A 6662-nucleotide genomic window follows, 5' to 3' on the forward strand; every position below is an offset into this window, starting at 1 on the left:
CAAGAGATGTATTGAAAAGAAAGGCCATTAGCATCTTCTTGAATGGCTGGATTTTAAATAGCAACCTTCAGAAAAATTAAAAAAAAACCCCACAAACATTTTTTGCATCTGGATGATCAGAATATTATTAATTGCTCCTACATCCATCCCCAGAGCAGACACCTCTGAGCTGCTAGTCCATAAAGTGTTTTATTTTAACACTTGCTTTTCAGTTGCCAGATTTTTGGTGGCCTTTGGAAGAAACATTGAATTGCAGTTAAAAAAAAAAAAAAAAAAAAGCACCCTATTCACAGAAACACCCATGCCAATAAAATGGATATTTTCCATTATGAAAATAATTCCTTCTAAAATTTTGACCCAAATCACATGGAAGAAATCTGTCCCCCCCAGGCAGGGCTCCTGCTCCCCAACTCCCCAGAGGCTGCGGGGTCCCCGCCTTTGACTTGGAACCATTGCACAACACCCCGAAATGAAAAAGCACAGCCCATATTTCCTGCTTCCTTCACTCGAACTGCTGAGGCTGAGCCCTTCGAGTTTTATGTGTTTAAATTCTGTCTCTATGCTGCAGTCCCAGATTTGTGCTTTCAGGGGGGAGGATTAACTTTATCGTTATTGCAGCTATTAACCTCTGCCTGCGAGGACACTGGAGGTAAATGAGTAACTTCATTTCTTGGGTAACAAGAAAATATACAATACTGTCACCAGTGCACACAGAGAAGTGATTTTCTTTCCATATGTGAAGGTAAACATTTTTTTTTTTTTAAACACCCTAGATTTTTTTTTTTTTTAGAAGAACTTCCCAGTTCGCAAGTTTTTAAATATTTATTAGGCTGTGCATCCATCAGGGGCTTGGCCTCCAGTCCAGAGACATGCTTTCTAATCCATAACTTATTTTTTCTGTCTATAAAACCAGAGGTGTCAAACCCAGACCTTGAGAGGAAGGTGGAAACCCAGGATTGAATCTTAATACCACAGCCTGACCTCTTTGCCTGTATTTTGCACCTCTGGAAATACCATCAGCTAAACCCTGCTCTTCCACTTAAGCACCATTTAAAGATGAAACTATCTGTAGGCTTGGCCTAAATAACACGGAGGTTTTTGCAATACCTGCGCTGTCTGGAGGGGTGAAGGCATCCCACCGACATCTTCTGCATGTGCATCCCATAGCCTGAGCCTCTCTGAGTAGCAGCAAAGAACCCCCAGCCCCATCAACGGATCATTTTTGGCTTCATCAGCCCCAGAAATGGATCATTTTGGCCTCGTCTGGGTTTTGCTGCATTTTCCTACCAAGTCAGTCTCCCACTGGCTCTGCAAATAGCAGCTCTGCCTTGTTTATAAAGGCAATGTTGACATTTTGTTATAAACGGTAATGTCAATTTGATAAAGTTAATTACTTATTATTTGGAATCTCATTTGCATTGAAGGTTGAATTCATTAAAAAGCAGAACTTGTGTTTAAACAAGAGGTGTCAGGAGCAGCTGAGGAGTTTGGGAGCAGGCTGGACGGGCACGGGCAGCTCCCTGTGCCCGTGGGCTTAGTGGGGTGCGCTCCAGCTGCACTGTCAGGGGGTTTAGTAACACAGCAGATGAAAGTATTAACGTGCCAGAGCTAAGAATTCCCGATGCAATAATGCATTCAGATAGTCTAAGCTTAAGTAAATATTTACTTTGTCTTATTTTTCAACAGAATTTCTTAAGGCGGCTGAGGAATTGCGCTTTCCAATTCTGCTCTGGTTTCAAGTCCACAGCAAAAAACCCTTCCTGCTCATGCTAATTTTCATATCATTATTAAATTTCAAATACTTTTATTATTGCAACATTTATTTTGGGTTTTTTTTGCACTGGTTCATTCCAATGGCATTTATTCCAAACCTGGGAAACCCAGATCCTTACAGAAGGCCCACCCTGCCAAGCGCCCTCCTTGATTTCCAGCCTCCAGTCATCCCTCCATCCAACAGCCCTGAAAATATTCAAACCAGTTGATTTTAGCGTATCACATGCAGGAAAGCCCCTAATCCAGAGCCAAATTCACACACACTCACCTTCGTCTCTTTATCTAGATGCAAACCCACATTTCCTAGCGAACACATTTTCTTCCTAAACCCTCTGTGCTGCTCAGGTACCGTTAAAGCCTGCAGCGCATCCACCAGAATGCTGCGTAACTCCCACCTCTCCTCCTGGGGATAATCTGGGGATGCCAGATGGAGGATACAACATAAATAAAAAAGAAGCAGCAAAGCTTCGAACCCACCACCAAGTAGCAGGTGCCTCTCTAAAACTCACTGGGCACCTTGACAGGACCCAACCAAGCTACCCACCCCCTGGGCTCCAGCCTGCTGCCCCCCAGGTCCTTCCTCCCCTGCCAGGCCCGAGGAGGAGGAGCTGGTCCCCCCGGATTGGGACCAGGGGAGGAAGGAGGTGACAAGGCCCTGACACTTTTTACAGACATAACTTTCTGTAACTTCATGCCAAGATCCTTTCACCTCGCAGTATTTAGTCTGTAGCTTGCTGGAACACACACAGGTAAGTGGTGGGTAACAGTCACTTTAACGGGATAAATACTGCACAATAATACATGTGCAAGGCCTAGCAACCAATTAGTGCAAAACAACCACACTTAATTAGGCATACTCCAATCAGAAAAAAAGCTGCTGAAAGGGAGTCTGAGTTGGTCTTAAGGTGTGAGTGTAGCAGGGAAAAAGTACAAGATGTTTCACAGCATCACCGCCATGGCCGGAGCCTGGCCAGGGACCCAAAGAAGGATGACACTCATCTGGGGACCCCCAGCTTCTCCTCCAGTTGCCCACAGGAGAGGTTTTCCCTTTTCCCTTCTCTCTCCTTGTTCCACTCCTCACCCCAAGGAACTTCTGACCTGATGGGTGCTGTCAAAGGGTGCTGCCGTTCAGCTTAGTGCCTCAAAGCTTGTCACCCTTCTCCAGAGCGTCTCTAACACCCTCATTAACTACCCCCAATAATTTTCTAGCTGTCCTTCAAAGGCCACAGCCCCTGGGTGCGGGGGTGCAAACCCCCCCTGGCTGCCCCACGGGCTCGGGGAAGGGGGGAGTACAGCAAGGGGCTGCCACAGCACCCCAAGTTCCCCTCCGTTCCCCTTGCCAGCAGCTGCCAGGAACTCAGAGCAGTGCAGGGGGAAAGCTAAGCCAAGCCCAAGAAGCTAACAAATGGTTTCAAAACATTTCCAAGTACAGCAGAAGGGCTAGTTCCCTTTGCAACGCAGTAGGAGATGAGATTTACTAGGCCAAGCTGATGTTACTTACTGTACGTGTTCTCTGTAAAGGTTAAAGCTCTGTGAGCCAATACGGGTTTAGGGGCTTCGTCATGACCTGCTGCTCCACATGCTCATTTAATTTAATTTCTCTGGCTTTTGTCTACAGAACACCTTCTACCCCTTTCAACAGTAAAGAGCCAAAAGCCCAAAGCTAATATTTATGCCTTAGATCTCCTTGATGATGCAATCTAGTAACAAATCACTACTTAAATAATCCAGCCATTTAATCATCCAGAAATGTGTAGAAATAAGAGGATTAGCCTTCTATCCCAGGGAATTGTATTTTACAGGCTCTAGGTTTTTTCCTAATAAAACAACAAGAGCAGCTCATGGTATTCTAAAAATAAATCTAAGTATCCAAAGCTCCAGAACAACCAAGCTGGTAGGGCAGGAGGAGGCTTCTCCACTACCAGCTAACACTCCTTGCTCACTAATTAAAGTTTTCATCTGAATCACGGGTTAAATGATGTGTTTAACTCTTTCATGTCCAGTGTTGGGGAGCCAACATGAACTCTTGGCAAGGGCAAAGTGGGAGCTAGCCTTTCCCTGGGAGGGATCCAGCTGTGCCAGCGCTATCCCTGCTCCTTGATAGCGGCTCTAGCCAAGGCAAAGGACAAACTTCTTCCCTCCAGAAAACAACTCTTCCTCCCCAGCACCATCCAAGCACCCTTTTACTCATCTTTTTATAGGCACTTTGTCCACAAAGCTGACTATAACCAGAGACAATGTAAATTTAGCATGAGGGTGGATTATTTTTAACAGCATCTGAACTCAACATAAATTATGGCAGACATTGGAGACAAATGCTATTTCTGGGGAGCAGAGAGCAGCTCATTGGCAAAGATCATCACTTAGATGTCATTCGGGTCCTGCCTGGAGGAGGATGGCCAACCAGCGCTGTGGGGATCTCTGCACATAAACATCTGTCCTGCTTACAAGGCAGGACAAAGCCCCATCCTTGGGACGCGGGCACGGCCGCGTTGTCACAGACACCAGCCGTTTTTCACACCAGCTGCCCTGCGCAGTAAGATCAATGCTTTTGCCCAAATTGGCAAGGTTCAAGGTGATTTTCATCATCTGCAAGGCCTCAGGGGGCTGCTCCCAGCATCACCTCCAAGCAATACCACCCCACTCTGCCAACACAGGCTTTGCCACGTGCCCACAGTTCAGTCGCTACCACGATTTCGTGAGGGTTCCTCGCGCCCGCCAGGATTATCGCTTCGAATTCTTCACGCTGTACCATGAACAGTGAGCTTCATGCAAGAAAAACAACTCCAATTTTAATTCCTTTGGACAATCTAAAGATTATTGCTGCAAACTCTTAAAGAGTCAGCTTAGTCAGCCCCTAAGCACCACTCACAGAGCATCACCATGGATGTAGCTGGGGGGAGGCAGAGGCCACCCGTCCCCAGGCCAGCCAGCTCTGCCCACACCACTGAGCCACATTTCAGGCCACACATGCTCTGCAGTAGTCAGGGTTGGACATGAGAGAGGAGACCACAAAAGGGAGTGGGAAATAGAAAATGATTCACTGCGAGGAAATGTATTAAAATAAAAAAAAATAATCCCTATAAAAGTGAGTGGACCCCAAGCATCCAGCAGCGGCTGCTCTCTGAGCCCAGGCTGCATTTTGGGGGATGTGTCATTCAGAGCTGAATTCCTGCATCCCTGTTACACACCGAGCAATGTCTGACAGACAGAGCCACAGCAGAGCCTAAGAGTTAAATGAAGATACCTCTTGGCATCACCGAGCGAGCCCAAGGCAGCAGCACCAGCCCCTGCCCACTGCCAGCACAACCCACAGCCCTTGGGCAGCGTCACTCAGCACCGCCAGCCAAAGCCAAGATGTTCTGCAATTACTTTGAAGCAAAAAGTTGACTTCCACCCCAGCCAGCCTCCATTACCCAAAGCCAGTCGGGCTTTTTTAGTCACATCTTTGATCCCTTCTCTGCAAATAGCTTCCACCAGGCAACACGGGAGGATCTGGAGCCCGCCAGTGCCCGACGGCGCAGCCAGGCTGGGAACAGCTGTAGCCACTCGGGTCAGGGTCAGAGCATGTCAGCACGCAAGTGTGAAGCACGCACAGGAGCTGCCAGGTCCAAAAGCAAACAGGCTTCTCCGTATCAGCTTTTTCCTCCCCTGTTCTCTGGCAGCCTGCCCAGTGCACAGCCTGGGTTCAGCCAGAACACTTTTCACAGCAGCAGAGTGCAGGCACCTTTTTTTTTTTTTTCCCCTTTTTGAAAAGCACTTGGCAAGAAGAGCAGGCAGGCTAGCGAGGTAGGCAATAAAACCCCGTTAACTTCTCTGGGAAGAGTTCAGCTAATCCTACAGGCTTCTGGTACTTCCATCCCTCACACTGATTCACTGCCGCAGAGGGGCAGGACACAACCTGGAAGAAGATTGGTGTCCTGAACTTTTGTACCCTCTCCCAACCCGTTTTTAAGGACAGATTTTGGAACTGCTGCAGTTCAAGAACAGCTCTGCTCCAGCTCGCCATGTCTACAATTTTAGGGTTGAGCCTGCACATTATTCTTCTGCTTTTCATTACTCAGCAGAGGCTGCAGCCAGTTAATGCCAAGAACATCCAAGCACCACGGGCAACAGAGTCCAGAGCCTTCACCTTTTGCCAGTAGGAAACTCTGACGCTTCGGAACTGGCAGGAAGATTGGGCAGCGTTAGCTGCAGACTTCAGCCTGTTGTGGTTGGAATTTGTTAACTCAGAAGGTAAACACAAATTCAGTTTGGTATTCCTGACAAACACTGGGCTCTCTAAGAAGCTAAAGGACAAGCAAAGTGATCAAGATTCTCTCTGACACCAGGCTTGCTCACAAAGCAGGGCATCCACCACTTGTCAGCTCTCTTCCAGAAAGAAAGTGACTGGAAGTGCTGAAATTTTGCAGGCTTCCAGTTACATGAACCAGAAAACACAGAAACAAGCCTCAGAAGAAAGGCACTGAAGAGCTGTTTTCACCAGGGGGCTACAAGCCTTTGCAAAACAGCATGATGCATTATGCTGGAGCACGGTACAATCCTGCTGGCCAACAGAAGGACTGGGAGAAAAAAGAAGGACCTGTAACAAACCCTGTTTAAATGAAGAAAAGCACTAATCCCGTAGCTTGTCATGCCTTTACATCACACAGGTTGCTTTGTTTCCATGTAGAACCGAGTTCTCCTCAGCAACAGGTTCAAGCATCCCACCAGGGAGGCAAGGGGCAGCTGCTTCTCCCAGGCAGAGAGCAAACAGATCCTGAGCAAACATTCCTGCTGCTGACAGCAAGACCCCTACATGCCCTCAGGTTTAGAGATCTCCACAGCCCAATAAATTTGCTCTATTATTGAGCAATAAAAAAATTCAGAGCTAGCCCCCCCCCCCCCCC

Source organism: Athene cunicularia (genome assembly GCF_003259725.1).
Source record: "Athene cunicularia isolate RWA chromosome 10 unlocalized genomic scaffold, athCun1 chr10_part1, whole genome shotgun sequence".
NCBI classification, from domain to species: Eukaryota; Metazoa; Chordata; class Aves; order Strigiformes; family Strigidae; genus Athene; species Athene cunicularia.